At 33.8% G+C, this 22,309-nt stretch overlaps 2 long non-coding RNA genes across 11 annotated transcripts in view; one reads left to right on the forward strand and one right to left on the reverse strand.

The window, feature by feature from the left end:
* The window catches only part of LOC140534405 (uncharacterized), an 18,726-nt gene extending 17,303 nt beyond the window's left edge, over positions 1-1,423 (reverse strand). Inside the window, exon 1 of the long non-coding RNA XR_011977286.1 lies at positions 1,338-1,423. This is a non-coding gene — a long non-coding RNA (uncharacterized lncRNA). The remainder of the gene's footprint in view (positions 1-1,337) is intronic.
* LOC140534404 (uncharacterized) overlaps positions 1-19,795 on the forward strand; it is a 23,248-nt gene extending 3,453 nt beyond the window's left edge. Inside the window, exons 2-7 of one of the 10 annotated variants that reach the window (XR_011977282.1) lie at positions 1,356-1,904; positions 6,621-6,695; positions 15,533-15,622; positions 17,614-17,750; positions 17,976-18,148; positions 19,342-19,795. This is a non-coding gene — a long non-coding RNA (uncharacterized lncRNA). Of the gene's footprint in view, positions 1-1,355; positions 1,905-2,107; positions 2,196-6,620; positions 6,696-15,532; positions 15,623-17,613; positions 18,149-19,341 lie in introns of all 10 variants that reach the window. The other 9 variants (XR_011977277.1, XR_011977284.1, XR_011977278.1 and 6 more) reach the window with 9 other exon arrangements.
* The last annotated feature ends 2,514 nt before the right edge of the window (positions 19,796-22,309 follow it).

Consider the following 22,309-nt stretch of genomic DNA (forward strand, 5'->3'; position numbering starts at 1 on the left):
CCACTGAGTTTCCGTACTAGGTAAGCCCTTTCCTTAATGATGTTGCGTGCATTTGTGGGATAGTACAACCCTTATTTGTGGATATACTGTGATTTTCTTTTATTCCTTGTTTTTGTCTTACATTGAATGACTGATGTAAGATTCCAATTGTTTCATGGTGGCTGATTACATGTAAGTAAGAAGCACACTGATAGGGGTTCAGAAGCTTCAGTAGTGATCACGAGGAATGTATCTGCTGCCTGTCTCCTCAGTAAGGTTACTCTAGGACATTATGATAATACTGTTTACTGGCAGTTTAGTGATCTTTCATAACTGGGATCACCAACTTAGGTCATATGAATGCAAATAGTGGTGAGGAAGCTATTTTAGGGAATTAGAGCATGTGTGTGGATTTGCGTGTGGAAGGTAGGCTGTGGAAAGAATTGATGCCTTACTTAGGTAATACTGATAATATTTTTTGTAGGAACACTACAATCCCTTTCAACTTGGAAAAAAATAAAAATAACATAAAAACATAAAAATCAAACCTACAAAGTGCTTATTATACATGCCTAATACATAAAAATTTAGAAACACTTTTCTTATGATAATTAAACCGAAGAACTTATGGAAGTTTCTTTACCTGGTATAATTATAGGCCACTTAACACATTAGTCCTTTTGTCATTTGTTCATGTCATAGGATTCTGTGAGACAAGAATAAATTCTGGCTAACAATGTCAGGATGAGCAATTTTACCTGCAAAGTCTCAGCAGGGAAGACAATACAAAGTAAGATATAGAAGCATCATTCCTATATGCTTTAAACTGGTAACTGAATTTATTATACACAGTGATAACTATCCAGATTATCAGAAAAAATTTAAAATAGATTCTATTTTTAAACTTCTGAACTCCTGGTAAACTGAAGAAAAAAGTATCAATTTTCAAATTGAAATTGTAACCTGAAAAACAATCATTTTGAGCACTGGGTGTCCTAGAAGCACAAAGGAGACTCAAAGAGGGGCTGTACTGATGGTAGGAGGGCCATTTATTTTCTTTCTATTCTTTTTTAATTCAATAATCATTTATGAAACACAAGAAAATGAATTTTAGTATGTGCTAATACATTGCTGTGGTAGAAGACATAGGTATAAATTACATAGATCTTTTCCTAAAAAAACAAAAAAAAAAAACCAAAAAACCACACTAAAAAGTCACCTTTTATTTAATATCATGGGGAAAAAAAAAACTTTAAACTTCATTTAATTTACTCATATACTCCATTGCCTAGAAATATCCATTGCCACTTCTTTGTGTGACCTATTTTCTTTTGTATCCTAAAATATTTTGAACTTACACTTTTTTTCATGTGTAGTTAATCTCAGATCCTTTTGAAAGTTGATGGCAAAGCAAACCTCAGCAAGAGTGTTTCCAGTGACAAACACATAGTTCCTCTCCTCCTTAATCTTGATATGAATGGAAAGAAACTGAATCAAGAACAGGTGACTGGCTGGCTGGCTGATGTGGGTGAGCAGAAATTGATACATAGTTGAACTGGTACAATTGGTCTCAGATGAGCCTTTGTAGTAGGAAAGGAGATTGCAATTAACTTAATTCTTTCTCTTCAATCCCTTAGGATTTTGAGTGACATTATTATTCTTTATTCTCTTCCTTCAGGATTCTGTTAACCCCATTCATTGTTTGCCTCACGAATCCTCTTGCAGAGACTTCTTTTAGTGATCCTGGGATAGCCCTATGATGACCTCACAATTCTGTGGCATGACTTCTAGAATGATGTGTATAGTCGCTGAGAGAGCTCCGGCCCTTGCCTCAATAAGAATTGAGAGAAAAAGCACAGAGGCTAAAAGAGGGCAGAACAGCAAGTAGACCACAGCCTGATGTCCTAAGGCGTGGGTGGGAACAGGTAGGAATGATACACAAAATTACACTCTCTTAGTCCTGGGGGAAAAGTGCATATTCCTCATAAAAATCTGCTGGGGCAAGGATTGTTTGTTCCATTATACTTCCTTAGGTGGGGTGGGGGATGAGTGGGTGGGAATAGCAGAGTTTCATTTTGTGAGATTTTATTTTTTTAATACATAATTGATTGCATATTGTTTCTTGCAGTAAATTGTGTACTCCTTAACGTCAAGAGTTGCTTCCCACTTCTTCCCCCTTATTTATCTCCAGGACTTAGCACAATTTCTGGCACGTGGTAGGCATTTGAATGCTTTTTTTTTTATTTATTTTTTTAATTTTTTTATTTTGTAATGTTTAACAATCACATTTGAATACTTTTTGAGTTGGATTGTTGACTTGGCTTGACCTAATAACACTGTAATCTCAGATGTAAGAATGTCAATATCAAAATGTTTTAATTCTTCAAGTAAGGATCACTTCACTGGTAACTGGACAAAACTTATACCTTTATACCAAATTAAAAAAAAAAAAACTAGATTTTTGAGAGGATCCATGAACTGTGTAATACTTAGATGCCTTGGTTCACTTTTTTACGACTCTCCATCATCATTGTGAGAATGAAAGATGGTGAAAGACACAAGACTGAGTGTCATTTCTTTCAGGTTCATTGAATATCATGGTCACAACATTCATCATCTACTGGTCTGATGACAAAAGGCTTTTCTATACCTGCTTAAGTTGATCTGGGAAAGTAAATGTAGCCTCTTATTAGGATGGTATTCAAAGCTTTTCAATCCTCTTAGAACATTATAGTATCCACTGTTACATCTACAGTATGATAAGAGTTTTATGGGCCAGGTTAATAACATATTTAATACAGCTTCACTGAAACTATTTTTCCTTATTCCTATATGCAATAGCCATTTATATTTGAGTCATTATTCACAAGATATGCTATGTCCTTGTAATTTTGATTCATATAACACTACATAAAGGAGATACATCAATTTTGACAGGTGGTGAAGTAGATAGAGTGTTATACCTAAAATTAAGAAGACCTAGGTTCAATTCCAATCGTTGACACTTTTAATCCATATGAATTTAATTGTTCAATTGCTACCTGCCTCCATTTTTCATCAATAAATTGGGGATAACAAAAGCACCTACCTTCCAGAATTGTTATGATAAAATGAGACATTATTTATAAAGCATTTTGCATACTTTAAGCATTATATAAATGCAAGCTATCATCATCATCATCATCATCATCATCATCATCATCATCATCATTATCATCATCATCATCATCATCATCATCATCATCATCATCATCATCAATTTTCGTCATCATTTCTCAAGAAAAGAGCTTGGACAAGAGTTAGCCAATGCAGGGGCAGCCAGGTGGTGCAATGTATAGATCACTGGCTGTGGAGACAGAAGGACCTGAGTTCCAATCTTACCTGAAACTTACTAGCTCTGTGACTCTGGCTACATAACAACTCCTATTGCCTTAGAAAAGGAGCAAGACAACATACGAAGGATAAAAGGTTTAAGGAGGACACAATTTAGAACAGTATAGCTTATTAGAAGTTGGGAGAAACAAGTAAACAAAACTGTTCTGATCTCTAATCACTAAAAAGTGTTTGAGGGTTATAGGAGGTTAACATTAAATACTCAAATTTTCAAATGGAAAGATGTCTAGTCTGTGGAAGGAAAGAAAAGGAAATTTCTTCCATTGAAAAGTCATATATCAATGTCTTTGAGTCAGAGAAAAGCAGCTGTAAAATATTTCTAAAAGTCTGAGGTTTCCTTTAATCAATTCATTGTTATATTGGAAACAAAAAAGGGTAAATCCACTTTCAGTTATATTCAACTCTTTGTGACCCCATTTGGAGTTTTCTTAAAAAGATACTGAAGCTGTTTTACATTCCCTTCTCCAACTTATTTTACAGATGAAAAATTGAGGCAAACAGTGATTTGCAGAGGGTCACATAACTGGGAAGTATGTGAGTCCAGGTTCAGCTTAGGGAGAGGAGTCTTCCTCTCAAGCCTACCACTGTGTTACCTAACTGTCCTGAATCACCATTAGACCCTATAAAATTACAACAGTAGTAGTAATAACAATAGATGCTTCTAAATTTGAGTCCAAGAAAGCCAAAATGAATGAATGAAAAAAAAAACATGCAAAGGAAAAAGTAGCCTGTTTTTAAATAATAAAATGGAAGTAAAAGATCATTTTTATATACCATTGTTTCTGAACATTTAGTGAACTTTAAAAGATTAGTGTCCATTTTATAAATCACTATAGTTGCCAGTTATTTCAACAGGAAAACAAAATTTAATTCTACCTGATTCTGTGGAATAACTTAATGATTGAGGGGAATCAATAACATTGATGTACTAATTAAGTACTTGCTGCAGTCTTCATTATTTTTAAATTGAAGTATTTTGACCCTACTTATCCAATGATTGTGACACAGAATTTTAAAAAATTCCATAGTTATACTATAATTGATAGAAGATAGTTATCAATAGAATCACACAATGTTTGAATTAGTAATGGATGCTGGACATCATTTAGCCTATATCTTTAATTTTACATACTATGCAACTGCAACCTAAAGACATGAAATGGTTTGCCAAAGTGAGGTAGCTTAAAAGTGGTAAATTCCAGATCTGAGTCCATATCATTAGACCTCAAGGCCAGTTTTCTTTCTATGCTGATATATTGTCAACTATGCTGATTATCTAAATGACCAGAGGAGTATGGTAGTTACCTTTTTTTTTAAATGACCAAGATCTGGAATAAATTTATAAAAGACTATCCAATATGGAGTTATTCAACATCACTATGATTTAATCTACTCCCACTATAATCGTTAGAATAACATAGCTGTCTCATAAGACTCAGAGACGATCATTTTCCTACTCTAGGACTACTGGACTCATTGTATAAAATATCTGTAGATTTATCTAGTCATAACTCTGAAACAAATACCTTATCCTAATACCATCAGTATTGAACTCGTTGGGTGTATTTAGTAGTTGAAACAGAACTCTTTTCCATTTCAAACATCCATATCTCAGAGTTACTTTTCAAAAGTAACAGTAGTAAAATGAGGTATTTAGGCACTGATGGGGATAGAGCTAATGCATTGGTCCAAGCTTTACTCAGGCTTGTGTGGTTGTTTAGGCTCAGTACCGGAATGAAATGGGACACTTGTAGTCCCTTGAATAGTTTCATAAAAAGTAGTGTATTAGACAATTGTATAGAAAGGATACTCAACAAAGATGCAACTTTGATTCAGGTAGATACAAATCCCCTTGTCTCCATACAAAAATTTATCTAGCTGTCTGTATATGTTGATTCAAATGAATGATTTGCATGATAATGAGAAGTCTGTTGACTCTGAATGTTATGAATCCTTTTTTTTTTTTTTTTTTTTTTTTTGCTAACAATCTTTATGCCTTAGTGCAGAGGATCCTGAGTCATGTGGAACAATCAAATCTCAGGGATAATATTTTACATTTTAACATTTACATTACATTTTTTAGGGGGGAGGGTGGGGAAAGTAGCCCAGCTTGCACAAGAGAGCCTTAGTAAAAGCTGACCCTGTTCACATGAGTTTGTTGTTTGTCCTTCATTTTTTGAAGATGACTATTGAAGCATAATGCATGATGAGTGATGTCATGTCATGAGTGTGAATTAGATTTAAGTGAGGCAGTTGTGCAAAGTTTTACTCCCTTTCAGAGTCATACTGACCATATTTGATACATGTCTGTATGCACACATATATGTATATATATATATACACATATATATGTATACACATATATGTATATACACAAATAGATACATATACACACATAGAGGTACATAAATTATAATATATATAATTTCTACATTCAAAATATCCACTTCAAAAATGAAGGGATGGCCATATATTTTCATAATTTTTTAAATTATCAAAATTGGCCATAATAATTATAGAGCATTCAGGATTTATTTTTGGTATTACTATATTTCTCTACAGGGGTATTGTATGGTATTTAATGTATTTTAATCTATTTAGCTATACTTTTTCATACTCCTTTCATACTTCTTTGAATTCTTCATTGATTTCTGTCCGTTAATAATCTATTACATTTATATATCATGTTTTTTTATTGTTGTTTTGGTCGTTGTCTAATCATAGAAAGAATTAGATAGCATAATGAATAAAGTGATGAACTTAGAACCAGGAAGCATAAATATCTTAATACATGTAAAGTGCTTTGCGAACCTTAAAGAGTTTTGTAAATAAGTGCTAAGAATTTGAAGATGACAGATTGGGAAGGGAACTTCACACATCTAAAGATACAATCAAGATTCAAAAAAATGATCTTGATAGGTTAGAATGATGGATTGGATTTAATAAAATGAAATTTAATGGAGACTAATGTCAAGTGTTCCACTTTGATAAAAAGGTCCACCATGTCAACATAGACTGGATGAGGACTGACTGTATAGCAATTCTTATAGGTACAAAAAAGACATTAACATTTAGTTTCCTAACTAAATAGTAGACAAATCAATGTCACAGCCAACAACGTAAGACAATATTTCAATTCATAAAAAAAAAAAATTCTGAAGGGAATGTGTAAATTCTAACATTGAGGAAGTGCTGCTAGTTTCACAGAATCTAGACCTTTGTGCCACTCATTTTTTTTTTAATTTAAGGTCCTCCTGCTTTGGATTCAGGAATGTACCACAGACAAGCTTCAGTCCTAGGAGAACCTCACTTTTAAGGAGAGGGTATAGTTTCCTTTTTATTACAAGCTTTGTTTCATCAACACCCCACTCCACCCAACTGGAAACAAATTATACACAATTATTTTTAAGGACATTTTTATGTTCTCCATAAAAGAGAGGGTGGAAGTGAATATATAATATATATCAGGTGTTCAATAGGTAGATATTTCCTACATAAAAAGATTGTTAATCTTAAAAGAGGATGCAGTAACAACTTGTTAACTACTGCTATAATCTACTAGGTATCTGATTCTTAAACCTCCATTAGAACATAAGACATGTTTTAGTACTGGTGATTGTTTCATATTTCACCTATAATCTGCAACATTCAAACAAATCTACACGTCTTTTGGCCTGAATCAATCTATATTTTTTCACTATAAACATCTAACTCAGTTCAGAAGCTTCACCATCTCCTTAGGACTCAGTACCTCTAGACTGTTTGAATTCACAATATCACTTCCAAAGCTGTACTTTTCTACCATAAGAATAATACTGTTCACCTAAAATCACAAACAAGGCATTCCAAATGACAAATATCATGCAAACTGCCTCATGACATGGAAAAAAATGTCATAGCACAATTTCCATCCAGACAAAAAAAAAGATTCCTGAGTATGTGATTCTTCCCTTTGTAACATCCATAAAATAGCTTGTTCCTTCTGTTTCACAAATAGTAAAGGAGTGATGAGTCTTACATGAGCAGAAGTTCCCATGGGCTCACCTGGAACCAAGAATGGTCATTCCGAATCAGCTTCATATGATGGCCTTTATTATAGTAATGCAAATGAAGTGTTTTTTTTTTCCAGTTCTGGGTGCACCATTTTTAAAGAAAGATATTTAGAATTATATAAGTACCCAGATGAAGGTAACTGAGAAATGGAAGAGACTGAAAATCATTCACTTGCATGATTTGTTGAACAAGAGGGAATGGGTGATTTAAAGATGAGAAAACTTGGAGTAAGTAGGTTGATAGCCCCTTTCAAATATGCAAGGACTGTTATGCAGACAATTGATTAGGTTTGTTATATTTAGCCTCCAAATAAATAGGAATAAGTAAAATTATTTCCTTTGGGAACAGTAGGTTAGACCTTATTTTGAAGCAGAGGATTAAAACCAATTTATCAATAGTATTACAGTATATTTGAACAAGACAATAATTAATGAAATCTAAAGTTATTTCTCATTCTGATATTCTCTGAACTTGCAGAGATAGATTTTAATTTGACATAAGGAAAAACTTACAATTAGAATTGTCTGAAGGTAATAAGAGTTGCCTTGAGACATAGTGACCTTCCTCTCGCTGGGGAGCTCTCCAAGTGGGTTGAATGACTGCTTGTCAAGGATGTTTTAAAGGACATTCTGATCAGTTAGAATTTAGAGTGTATAATCTCTAAGGATGCTTTCAAAGTTCTGTGGTTTTGTAAATATATAATCTGATTGATGGATACGAGCATATGCCAATGTTTGGTACCACGTTAACGATCTTTAAGTGACTTTTTAAATCTTTTTTAATATAATCTTTTTAAGGCCATTAACATAATCATTGAATAATGAGTCTATTGTCCAGACTTGTTGCACATTTTCTCTATGTGTAGACCTCACCAGATGCTGCCAAAGAGAGGCTGGTACTACAATGGATAGAGTGTGGGACCTAAAGGTAGAAAAATTCATCTTTCTGAGTTCAAATCCAGCCTCATTAGCTGTGTAGCCATGGACAAGTTACTTCACCCTGTTTGTCTCAGGTTCCTCATCTGTAAAATATACTGGAGAAGGAAATGGCAAATGACTCCTTTATCTTTGGCAAAACGAAGCAAAAAACAAAACAAAACACTAAGAACAAAACAATACAAAACAAATGGGATCAGGAAGAGTTGGAGCTGACTGAAAACTGACTGAACAACGACTACAGGTGCCACCAAGAAATTGAATAGAGGACATCACTTATGGAATGTTAGGACACTAGGGTACTATAGCAGTAATCTAAATCTTTATTTGATAGAACAGGGAACTGATACCCAGATAATTTAGATGTATAACTATTTTTTTCAAGGTAGGGAGATCAAAGAGAGTGGATATTGTTTTGTTTTTTTCTGTCATTTTATTGATACAAAGAACTTCTGACACAAAATCTGCCTCTGCCATCATTGATATGTATGTGCAACATTAGAGTCTTAGCTGTTTAGGGGATATTGAGAGGAGATAAATGAATTGCTAATCACAACACAATTATTGGGTATCAGAGGAAAGACTTGAACCCAAACATATCAAATTCTAAAACTGGACCTTTTTTCATTGTACTACAATACTTTAAGAATTATCACTTCAACAATTATTAAGCTCTTTACCTAAGAGAAAAAAAAATAATAAAATGGAAATGGAAAGGACAACGTAAAGAACATATTGAAGTTGGGGAAAAAAAGTTTTAGAGAGAAAGGTAGTTAGTATCAAAACCTGTATAATAACACAATAATATTCTAATTATAACTCAAATTTACATATCACTTTAATCTTTCCAAAAGTCTTTCCCTACAATAACACTGTGAGATAAATAATATAAATATTGCCCCTACTATATAGATGAAGAAATTGAGGTTTGATGATGTTAAGCCCTAAGACATGAAGGTGATTAGTATCAGAAAAAAAGACTGGAAAATAATGCTATTATAATACTAATAACTTGCATGCATATAATTCTTTTCGAGGTTGATTTCAAGCACAAATCTATCAAGTTCCCATTCCAAACTTCCAGAGTTATACTTCCCTGTGCACTACTGACCCTCTTAATTTTTATTCATTTCATTTTATATTATTACCTTGTGTGTTCTGTACACTATATTTTCTACTTTCTCATTTTTCTTCACTAAAGAAATTTATAGGGATCTTGTCATGGATAAGAGCATGATAATCAGTACAATAGTATTGTATTAGTAACCTGAAATCAATGTCACATCAATGAGTCAGTTTCATATTCTTGTAACAGTATATTATATGATGACAATAACCATGCAATAATAAAACAAACAATGTAAAGAAGGAAGTTTAAATCTGATTAAAGCAAAAAGTATGATTCATTGCATGAAAGTTACCTGTGAAGAGTGACTCTCTCCAGTTAGTGAATTACAAGGAAATAAAGAACTATCAATAGACACACGTAGGGTTTAACAGGCAGGGTGATGATAATGTAATCTAACTCAGGTAATGAAAACAGAAAGGAGTGCCACAAACATAAGACCAAAATATCACACCAAGGAAGGAAAAATAAAGTGGGTGGGGGCTGAAAGTCTTCTCTCTCCAACTCTATCTATGCCCACCTCCTCCCTAAATAATCATATCCATGAGGAACCTGAAGTTATCACAGAACTAGAGATTTGGGAGGATGTCCATTGCTGTCTAATCCAATCCATACACCAAAAATGCCAACTATAACAAAGCTTGCAAGTGATTTCCCAACATCAGCTTGAAGTCTTCCAAAGAAGGGAAACCTTTCTCCACTACAAGCAGTCTATTCTATTTTTTTGATAGCCCTAATTATCACAAAGGTCTTTTTTTGGGGGGCGGGGGAAGGGGAGCATATTTAGTCTAAATTAACTTTTTCACAGCTTCTATCTATTGATCCAAGTTCTGATCCCTGGAGTCAAACAGAGCAAGATACATCCTTCCCTCTTCTACATGAGAATATTTCAAATACCTGAAGGTAGCTGTTCTACCCACCTGTCCTTTCAGTATTCACTTACCTAGGCAAAACATTTCCTCTTCCCTCAACAGCTGAAATCAGAATGCTTCCTAGATATTCTCCAAGACACCAATTAAAAAAAAAGTGATGCAAAATTCAAAAGGATTAAGCACAGAAGTATACTGGAGCCAGCATGAGTGGAGGCTTTTCAGTCATGATTGTTATATTTTCAGTGTGAGAATTTAAAACAGTAGAAAAAGTAAATGCTACAAATCAGAGCTGGCTTTATTGTTATTTGGATTAGCTAGGCTTAAGAGTGTGATAGAGACAGTGCTAGTAACACAGATTCAATTAAAAATATATCAGGTACACACACAGACATACAGATACACACACACATATATAAATACATATATATTATATATATGAAGAAAGCAACGTAATCGCATATATGTTGCATATATCAGCAATACATATACACACATATTATTGCTTAGTCATCTTAGGAAGGGAGGAAATTAGGGAGGGAGAAATTTTGCTCAATATATACTTATGCATATGGATATATATATATGTATGTCTCTCTCTATATACATACTATATACTTATATACACGTATAATGTATGTGTTCATATATGTCTCTCTATAAATATATATATGTCTCTATATATATCTATAGATATGGATATAGATATGTGTATATATATATAGAGAGAGAAATGGAGACAGAGGCAGATAGACAGGGAGAAAAACAGAGAGAACCACTTATCATATGTTCACCATCTCGCATGTTGGGAGGTAATGCTAAACAATCTCCTCTTGGGAGTATTTTGTTTAGGGACTGGACTATGATTTCATTGGCATAGGGAACACTCGGTAAGGAAATTACCCTACCATTGCAAATGACACCCAGTGAGATATCTAGGTTAATGTTTTATATGGTTGGGAAAGTTAAATGATCAAAGAAGTCACATACCCAGTATATGTGAGAGGCAGAATTTAACCCAGATATTCTGATTGTAGGGTTGGCTCTCTATCCACTATATCATTGTTCCTATAGTCAGGTGAGAGGCTTTCCAAAGTTAAGGAATTTTTGTTTCATGTTATAGGTAATAGAGAAAACATATTTGAATGGGAGAGTAACATGTTCAGATGTATGCATTAGACAGAATATTTTCACAGGCATATACCAGCAGTCTGGAAGAAAATAGGTGACATAAAATCTCAGTTAGTGGAAAAGTAGTGAAGACGAGGTAAATAACACACACACATACATATATTAAGATAAATTCTAAAGTTCTTAATTTTTTAAAACATGGAATTTTAGTTTGATAGTCGCTTTTGCAAAATATTTTCTGCAGCAGAGGGGCAAAATAAATACACAAAGAAAGCTTACTACTTAAGATCTGATGTTAGCATTAACGTAGAACTTTAGTGTGAAGCATTTTCATTTTCTTACATCAGTTTTAATCTGATCCTCTATATCTGATAGGTTTGGAGATTAGCTTTATTGTATTTTTCCTTGTACTTTTCTCTATAAAAATCGGCCAAAAAATAAATTTAAGAAAAAAAAAAGAACTAGCTCCAGGTACAAAGACTTTCATTCCTTTAATAAAATGGATTCTGGACTAGAGATAACTAAAAGCAAAATATAATTCAAAACCTGCTACTAATACCCAAGGTAGAGCTTTGTCAATTTTTGAATACCGCTGATTATATTTTAAGTCAATAAGCAGAGATATGACCATTTTCACTATTCCAAATTATCGTATTGATTTTGAGTTGTGTTCACACTAAGTAGTGTCATCAGAATTTTGAAAAAACTCTTGTGGAAGATGATTATTAAAAAAAACAAAACATTTTTTTTTAATTTCATGTTTACCTCCAACTGTATCATACTAATTCTATATTGGCAAAGCTCTGAATTTTTAGGTATTTGTTAGGATAAAGCAGTTATAAAACAATGTCTATTCACATTCTTGTCAGTGTCAAGTAAATTCATATTCTAAGCAGTAAAAGATGGTTGTTATCTTCTATGCTTCCATACATGGAATTTTCAGCAACTTCAGAAAGGTTTTCAATAAGAACACAACACATTCAAATAATGGGGGAAACTTTAAGTTATCTGAAAAATTAGACTAACTCTTACTTTTTGTCCATTGAAGGAGTAGTGAGATTTCTATGTGTTTGGAAAAAAAAAACATGATTTATTAGAATTTACTAGATATTTTTAACATGAGATTTCTATGATTATATTCCTGGAATATGAAATAGAGAGTTGAACTTTGTGCCAGAATTCCCTGGATTGAGAAATTCTCCCTCTGACAAATATTGAATATGTGACCCTGGGCAAGTCACTATTTCAGTGTTTCAGAGAATTCTCTAAGCCAAGAAGTTTCAGAGAAAATTCTGACTTTCACTTGTCATGGGGGTTCTGTGAAACTATAGGTTACTGGTTCTCATATCTTTTTAATAGTATTTTTTCCAATTACATAAAGAGACAACTTTTTACTTTCATTTTTTAAATGAAATTTTTAAAAAAATTTCTTTCCTTTCTTTTCTTTCTTCCCAATCTTTCCCCCTCCCTAAGACACTAAGCAATTTTATAAAGGTTATATATGTGTAATTATATAAACGCTTTTCCATATTTGTCATGATGTGAAAGTAGAAATACTGTGCAAAACAGTTTGCAAAAGGAAAACACTCACACACACACATGAAAATAGTATGCTTTGACATGCATTCAGACTCCACTTCTTTCTCTGCATATGGGTAGCATTTTTCACCCTGAATATTTTAGAATTGTCTTAGATCACAATATTGCTGAGAAGAGCAAGTCAATCATAATCCATCATAGCACAATATTTCTGTTACTCTGTAAAATACTCTATTTTTTCTTTTCTCTTCAAACAGCATCTGTTCTTATAAGACTTTCCAGGTTTTTCTGAAATCTGCTTGCTTATCATTTTTTATACAATTCCATAACATTAATTTACCACAACTCGTTTAGCCATTTCCCAATTTGTAGGCATTCCCTCAATTTCCAGTTCTTTGCCATCACAAAAAGAGCTGCTACAAATATATTTTTATACATGTAGGTCCCTTTCCCTTTTTATGAACTCTTTTGGATATAGACCTAGAAGTGGTATTGCTGAATTAAAGAGTATGTGGATTTTAGTTGCCCTTTGAGCATAGTTCCAAATTGATCTCCAGAATGGTTGGATCAGTTCATTACTCCACAAAAATGCATTAGTGTCCCAATTTTCCCACGTCCTCACCAACACTTGTCCTTTTCCTTTTCTGTCATGTTAGCCAACGTGATAGGTGTTAGGTGGCACCTCAGAGTCATTGTAATTTGCATATATGACTATAGATAGCTTTGCTTTCTTCATCTGAAAACTGGTTATTCATATCATTTCACTATTTATCAAATGGGGAATGAACTGTATTCTTCTAAATTTAAGCCAATTCTTTATATATTTGAGAAATGAAGTCTTTATCACAGACACACTGTAAAAAGTGTTTCCCAGCTTTTTGCTTTCCTCATAATCTTGCTTGTACTGATTTTATTCATGATTCTCCTATATCTTTGAATTTGTTTTTTTTTTACTGATTCACAACTTTCCACCATCATTTAAATAAATGTGTCCACCAAAAATTCATCCTTGTTACTTTTTAGTAATAATAATAACAATAATAATAATAATAATAATAATAATAATAATAATAATAAACAGAACCATCATTTATATCGCACCTGCTATTTGTCAGGCGCTGTGCTAAGGGCTCTACAAATGTCTCATTTGATCCTCACACCAACCCTGAGAGAGGTGCTACTAATATATCTAATTTTGTAGCTGGCATGAAGAGACTTTCATAGTGCTACACACTCAGCTAGATTTGAAATTCTTATTCCCGATTTCAGGTACAAGACTTTCTATACTGTGACACTTAATTTCCCCTCTTCTCTCTATAGCACTTATGATAATGATTTTATTAACTATGTATTTTAATTATTTTCCTCATATTTATGACTCTAAATTTATATATTCACTGCATGCCATTCTCTAAAGTTCCAGCTCCATTTACCAACAAGCGCCCAAAACCGAATATGTACTGTTTCTCAAAAAGGATCATCTCCATCTCTTTTTCCTATTGATAGCATCAGCATTTCCCCATTCTTGTGGGCTAATAAATTACCTCAGAGTCATCTTTGACTCTTGTTTTTTCCTCACTCATATCACATCAGTCACCAGGTCCTACTGCTTCTATTCCTTCATTATCTCTTGTAACATTTCTCTTCTTTAAATCCTTAACGAACAATTGACATTTTTCATCTCTACATTTGTAACAGACTCTTAACCAATTATTCTTACTTCATTCCATTCCTTCTTCATTTCAGCCTTCATATAGGTATTTGCTTAATTTACTATTCTGACATGAAACTCAAATTGTAACATTTAATCTATAGTACTATAAAATACAGTGGTCAAGTTGGAACCACAATTGAACAGAATGAGATTAGATTGGATTTTCCTTAGGAAATCACAAACATCTTTTAATGACCCCAAATTTCTTCCAGAAAAACTTATTTTTTAAAAATATTCAATTAATGCTCTTACGTAACTATGAAGCACAAAAAACAATGGTTTCTTAAAAAAATCTTTAAATGTGTTCCATACAGAAGACAATGGAGATGTTCATGATGAGTGTGACCAACATACAACATATAGCAAAATAGAAATTTGAATATAGCAAATTAGAAATTAGGATTAAAAATGTTATCATGGAAATGTATGATAGGAGAAAAGGTGAATGGAGGTAGAGATATAGCAGGTGGTCACCTTAAGTGTCTCACTGGCATCATAATGATTTCAAGAGGGAGGGAAGAAGCTCTTTGACACATGAACACACTGTGGAGCAGTAAATTTATGGTAAAACAAAAATAAGAATTTGGTTGCATGATTAGGCACATGACAGTATACAGTCTGTAAAATTGGAGGGAATATCTATCCAAAAGATCACAGACTTTTTGAGACTTTGCAAATATTTCTACTGTTGCCTTCACATGGATATTGTAAAAATGAATCATATGATGTAAAGGCATAAATTGTTGTTATTTTCCTGTGGATTCTTTAAAAACCTTTTTTTTTTCTGCTTTAGCATGTACTTCTTCAATTTCATCTGGGACTTTGTAGTATGTCTTCCATATTCTTCTTGAAGTCACTGGAAAAACCAATGTAGTATGTCAAGGTAGAAAAAAATATTCAGTTGATTGTATTTTATATTAAATATACATTCTACATGAAGTTAAAATTATTTTAATATTAAATATCCACTTATAGGAATAATTCCTAACTTGATGTTAATGTTTTGTCTAAGTATGATTCATTCTGAAGACCAGCAACCCAGATAGTGTAAATAAATGTGCATGCAGGCACAGAAATTGAAAGATGCTGTCCCAAGATTGGTTTTCTGCCAGCTGTTCAATTACAATTGTCACTCTCTGTTTCTCCAGTGACAAATGCAAGCTCACTGACTATCACCCCTACTGGTGGGTAATTAATTCCCTCCATCCTAGGTGTCAGGATGTCTAGATAGCATGGGCTAATGTGGAATTCACTATGGAGAAATATAGAGCAAAAAAACAACAATAAAGCACAAGTTCTTTAGAGAGGAAAATCTCAGCAGGGGAAAATTTCCAAAATAATCCACCTGCTGGCAGATCTAATAATCCTGCTGATTATTGGCTACTCTCCCTATTTCCTACTGTGCTCCACCTACTCAGGGAAGAGGCTGTTGTTCTTTGTGTTCACTAATGGTATACAGTCTGATGTGGCCTATTAGAGTTAGCAAGAAAAGGATAAGAACTATTATTGTGAGGGCTAGAAAGAAGAATGGCAGATCAGGAAATATTTTCAAAACTAGATTGGTGACCTTGCTAGGTATAGTTCTTTAGGAGGAAAAACAACCAGTAACTTGTGCAATGGGGATTCGTTTATTTATTTTTTGTTAAGCAGAAGATTTTTCTTTTTATCCAATGTAATTTCAGTTAAAAAGACTGTTTGAAAAGGAAGATAATGATAGATAGATAGATAGATAGATAGATAGATAGATAGATAGATGATAGATAGATAGATAGATAGATAGATAGATAGATAGATAGATAGATGATAGATAGATAGATAGATAGATAGATAGATAGATAGATAGATAGATAGATAGATAGATACAGGGTTTTTGCTAATATTACATTCATTTATGAAAATAGTCTTTCAAATTCTTTTTTTCAATGAGTCACACAAAGCGAGGGTGGGAAAGCAGTTAAATATTTTTCTTAAATTAATATTGCTTGAAATTATTTGCTCTAATCTATACTCATAGTCTCTTCAGTAAAAAAAAGAGAGGTGCATTTTTTCCATCCTTCACAGGAGTCACCTTTGCTCATTATAATTACCAACAGTAATTGTTTTTCCTTTCTTTATTTCTTTGCTTTTTTCTTTCTTTCTTCCTTTCTTCCTTCCTTCTTTCCTTCCTTCCTTCCTTCCTTCCTTCCTTCCTTCCTTCCTTCCTTCCTTCCTTCCTTTCCTTCCTTCCTTCCTTCCTTCCTTCCTTCCTTCCTTCCTTCCTTCCTTCCTTCCTTCCTTCCTTCCTTCCTTCCTTCTTTCTTTCTTTCTTTCTTTCTTTCTTTCTTTCTTTCCTTCTTTATTTCTTCCTTCCTTCCTTCCTTCCTTCCTTCCTTCCTTCCTTCCTTCCTTCCTTCCTTCCTTCCTTCCTTCCTTTCTTTCTTCCTTTCTTTCTCTCTTTCTTGTTACTGAATCATTGTATATGTTGTTTTCCTGTGTTTTCACTTAGAATCATATTTTTTTTAATCTTTTTTGGAAGTCTGTTATTGCACCAGAGACTTTTAGATTATACAATTGATGGGTGGACAGATTGCTACACAGATGTTTGGGGGTGAAAATTGAGGACACAAATTTATTTCAACATATTCCCTGAAAATGCAGAAAGTTGAGTCTGAGATATATGCACCTTTTATAGGCTTATATTCTGCTTGGCAAATAAGGTATCTGATTTTAACTTTGTTTTGAAAAGGAAAGCACACACCACACCACACTACTCATTCCTGATACACTGAGTATGACCCCAATGAGCAAGAAAATAAAGTGGTATTTTACTTTCTTTTATTTGTTGTTGAGCTATTTCTGACTATTTGTCATCACATTTGGGGGTTGTCTTGGCAGAACTACTGAAGTGGCATGCCATACCTTCTCCAGCTCATTTAATATATGAAGAACTTGAGGCAAACAGGAATAAGTGATTTGCCTAAGGTCACATAGCCAGTAAGTGAGTATCAGAGGATGAATCTGAATTCATGATGGTGAGTCTTCCTGATTCCAAGTCCAGTGCTCTAATATCCACCTTCATTTTATTTCCTCAGTAATCATTAAACCTGAATTATTTGAATTAATATTTGTCTTTTAAATGAAAAAGAGATAATTTTTTTTCTTGAGTAATCTATTTGGTCCGTGGGATGACGTTTTTAGGCAGCCCATTTTGCACTCATGTTTTTCTTTTGTTTCTTTTTGTTGTTGTTTTTCCCCAGGTGTCCCACATGGTTGGTCCCTAGGAACTCATGTTAAAATTCATGCAATACTGACAAAGTGAAGTTTTTAAGAGATTGTTTACATCATGCATTAATTATGTCTCCTACCTACTTGGGAAAGATTGGACAAACTTGGCATGTGTAATGCAATGGGAATGGAATATTACTACACTGTAAGAACTCAGAATTGTATTGGAAAATGTATGAACTGATACAGATGGAAACAAATCTAAGAAATGAATATACATAATGAGTACAATCATATAAATGGAAAGAATAACAGGAAAACATGAAATTGGCTATCACTTCTCTCTCTGAGGACATTGTAATTATACTGCCCTCAGAGAAGAGATGATCAAATTCATTTTTCTTGCTTCATTTGAGAGTGGAGGATTGTGCTTGTGGAACATTGCATATCTTGCTAGATTAAGTTGATGAGCTGGCTATTTTTTCTAGGATGCTTATCCATTCACTTTATTTTTTCTTTTTCTATTTTGTTCTAAAGGAAAGTCTATTAGGCTAAGGAATGGGGAAAGAATATAAATAGAAATGAAGATAATGACAAAAATATCAATAGAATTATGTATTTTAAAAACATGATGGACTGAGCCAAGATTGCAGAGTACTTCTACTCTGCTTCTACAGAGATCTGCTTGAGCTCTCCCCAAAGTCTTTAAAATACTTGTAAAAAACAACTCTAAACAAATTCTAGAGCAGCAGAAGACACAAAATGACAGATTGAAGCAGATTTCTAGCCCAAGACAATCTGGAGGGTAGATTAGGAAGTGTCTTTTGCTTTCAGCTCAGAGTGAAGCGCAGCCCATCATGGGCCGCACCAGCACAGAGGGGACTGGAGCAGACTTCAGGGTGCTGAGTTATGGGCAGCTGCTGTAGCTTCCAAACTTCTTAACCCACAAATGCCAAAGACAGCTTCAAAGTTCAGTGAGAAAGCTCTTTCATGTAGGTGAGAGGGGAGCATGGTCTTGTCCCAGCCCCCAACCCAGCCACAGGGCTGTGGCAGCCACTGCTGCAAAGGCAGTTGCTTCTATAGCTCATGGCCTATAGAATGGTCTGGATCTTAGTCCTGAGTGGCAGGACTGAGATGATGACTGTGGAGAAGGAATCCTATTTGCAGTTCTAAGGCAAGAAAGAGTGCTTCTGGTTTCTCACACACCAGATCACTGACCAGGAGAGGAGTAAACACCTCTCCCTTGACTATGCCACTTTGGAGGAACTGAGATCTTACAGGTCCCTAGAGATATCTCAGAGAATAGCTCCACAAAACCACTGAAGCCTGGGTTACTATACCCCCTTCTTGACAAAGGTTCCTTTCTTGGTGAAAAGGTATTTTCTTCCATCCTTTCAGATAAGGAAGATGAAAACATACTACTAAAAGAAGACCAATACATACAACAAGAGGAAGACAGCCAGGTCAACGCTTCTACATCCAAAGCCTCCAAAAAAAAATATGACATGATCTCAGATCATGGAAGAAGTCAAAACAGATTTTTAAAATCAAGTAAGAGAGACAGAGGAAAACTTGGGGAGAAAAATGAGAGTGATGCAACAGTTTGCTGAAGGAGACCCTGAAAATGTTGAAGAAATAACACCTCAAGATGATAAAATCAATTTGAATAGCTATCAATCAACTCATTTCATGATCATTACTCATAATGAAGCCCCCAAATGCTCTATATTTACAATTTCAATTTTTCTTCATTCACTCAATGAATTCTAATCTTACATTATAGAGGTAGTTGAGCTTGGTTTAATTAGCAGAGAGAACTGATTTTGATTAAAATGACTTGGTTTTTATTAGACCTGTGGCTCTTGGTCTTTTACATTACTTGGATTTGCCTCAATCAACTCCCTAAGTCTTACAAAGAGGTTGTGATCTGCATCATCTGATGTGGTAGGAAAGGTTTTTCTAAAATGGAGATGCCTCAGTTGACAAAATTAATATCAACTTGGGGAGCTCAGAAGTCACTGTTTATCAGCATTTGAACATTTGTAGAAGGGTGACATAACAGTGCTATTATCTAGTTTTATTTATATATCAAGGGAATTAATATTCATTGATATAATTAGTATTCAGTGGATAAATTCTATTAGAAATGTTACACACACACACACACACACACACACATTATATATGCCTGTTTCTAGCTTCAAGAATTTTATAAGCAATTCCTTTCCTTGACAGACCTCATTTTAATAGAAGAGCTGTAAGAAGACCATGGAAAAATAGCCAGCATGGAGCAACAGAAGGAAAGAAACAAAAAGCATAGGGTAGATGGGAGAATAGCATTTCTACCTTTTCCCCCTTCCTTCCTTCCTTCCTTCCTTCCTTCCTTCCTTCCTTCCTTCCTTCCTTCCTTCCTTCCTTCCTTCCTTCCTTCCTTTATCTCTCTCCATGTCTCTTTCTATTTTTTATTTTTTGATGACACCAATTTTATTTAAAGCAAGATCATTTTTTGCCATTGTGTTATATTTGAAAGAACTTTAGAATTGTGGAATAACTGAATTTTTATTCTTCTAATACTTACTAGCCACATGACTGCACAAATCACTAAATCTCTCTGAGCCTCAGTTCCCTCATCTGTAAAATGAGGATAATAACTGCATCTACTGCACTGCTGTTTTGAAAATCAAATGAAATTATATGAGCAAAGTCCTTTGCAAAGCTTAAAAGCACTATGTAATTATTAGATATTATTATTTGCCATTTCACTTCAATTTCACAAAAGTTAACTTTACCAATTCTTATAGTTAATGATTTTAAGTAGCCTAACGATATGTAATTTTATTTTGTTCTATTATTTTTCCTGTGAAGAAGAGGGTTCTAGAAGAGTGAATAATAATGTTATTTCTACTAATGATTATAATCTTTGTCATAGTTAATGATTGGCATAGTTAATGATTTTAAGTAGTGCAATGGTATATAATTTTTTGTTCTTTTTTTTTTTACTGTAAAGAAGAGGGAGCTAGAAGGGTAAATAATAATGCTATTTCTACTAATGATTATAATTATTTTTTTATCCTAGTTTAGATACAATCTGTCAGAATCTCACAACAGCCACCCTTTCAGGCTGGTGACATCACCTGTTTTCACTTGCAGACTTCCTACTGAAGGTTGAGCATATTGCCTGCAATGAAGGGGAATATAAGAAGCCTTTCATTAAGTGAGAACCATGTCTTGAGATTAAGTCCTCTTTCAGGTGCTGTTAGCCCTTGTATATGTAGGAGCCTATTATTTCATTTAAGAGTTCTAACTCCTTGTTCTCTATCCTAGTCTTTAATATCTCTACTTTGCCTAGTCTTGCCCTGGTCTCCCTGCACTCCTAATCTTCTGCTCTGATCTTTGATAACTAAATGTCTTCTTATTTATGCACATGCTTCCTCTAATATCATGGGCCATTTAATGGGTGCTAGAATAAGTCCATAATATTGAGTTTGAATTTCATTCCTGCAACATACTGTACATTTCACCTTGGAGAGGACTCAATATTTCCATGTTCTAGAGTGCTCAATTTTAACAGGAATAATAATCTTTGTAATGCTAACCTCGCAGCAGTAAGCTGAAGACAAAAATCAGATAATTAGTAAAAGTTTGATGTAATGTGAAATTCTCCAAAAAGAAGAGGTGGGAACTGAGTGTTTGTGACTAAAAAATACTTGGAAATATCCCATTACTTTTCTGTCATTTAATTCAAGTTCAAGAACTTCTTTCATGTCCTTTGAATGTTCCTATCAAAATATGAAGTCAAAAATATACACTGAAGTGATTGTATGCTTGTATTTGGATTTAAAAGGAAGGTAGTGTCAGTAAAAGTGAAGCATTCCCTTGGAACACCAATTTTCTTCCTATATTCAGTATTTTTCTAAGAGCAGCTGTGCGTACTTGGAAGAGTAGAAGTTTTTGATTATGAGTACAGGATGAGATTATCTTGCAATTGAAGTAACCTAAATAATTTTGAATAAATTTTAAAATTTAACAGAAATCACAACTTGATGTGAATGAAAACTGAAAATAGAGTCAAGAGACTTGCTTCCATTTCTACCTCCACTAAATCTATTCATGTTTCTCTGTGACCATGGACAAATCCTTTACCCCTTCTTGTTACATGTATTGATAATATGTTTTTGCTTATTGTTAATGTAATTTCACTTCTTAATGAGAAGATCTTTCCCATCCATTAATAGGTCCATGTGACCTGCCTGGGTTACATTGAAGTCTGAGTCACATGAAAGTTGTGGTGAGAGGAGCTTGTTGAAACAATGTAACAGTAAGATGTGGACCTAGAGCAGAGCTGAGAGGAAATTAGAGTCAAGTT

Source organism: Notamacropus eugenii, chromosome 3 (assembly GCF_028372415.1).
Source record: "Notamacropus eugenii isolate mMacEug1 chromosome 3, mMacEug1.pri_v2, whole genome shotgun sequence".
NCBI lineage: Eukaryota > Metazoa > Chordata > Mammalia > Diprotodontia > Macropodidae > Notamacropus > Notamacropus eugenii.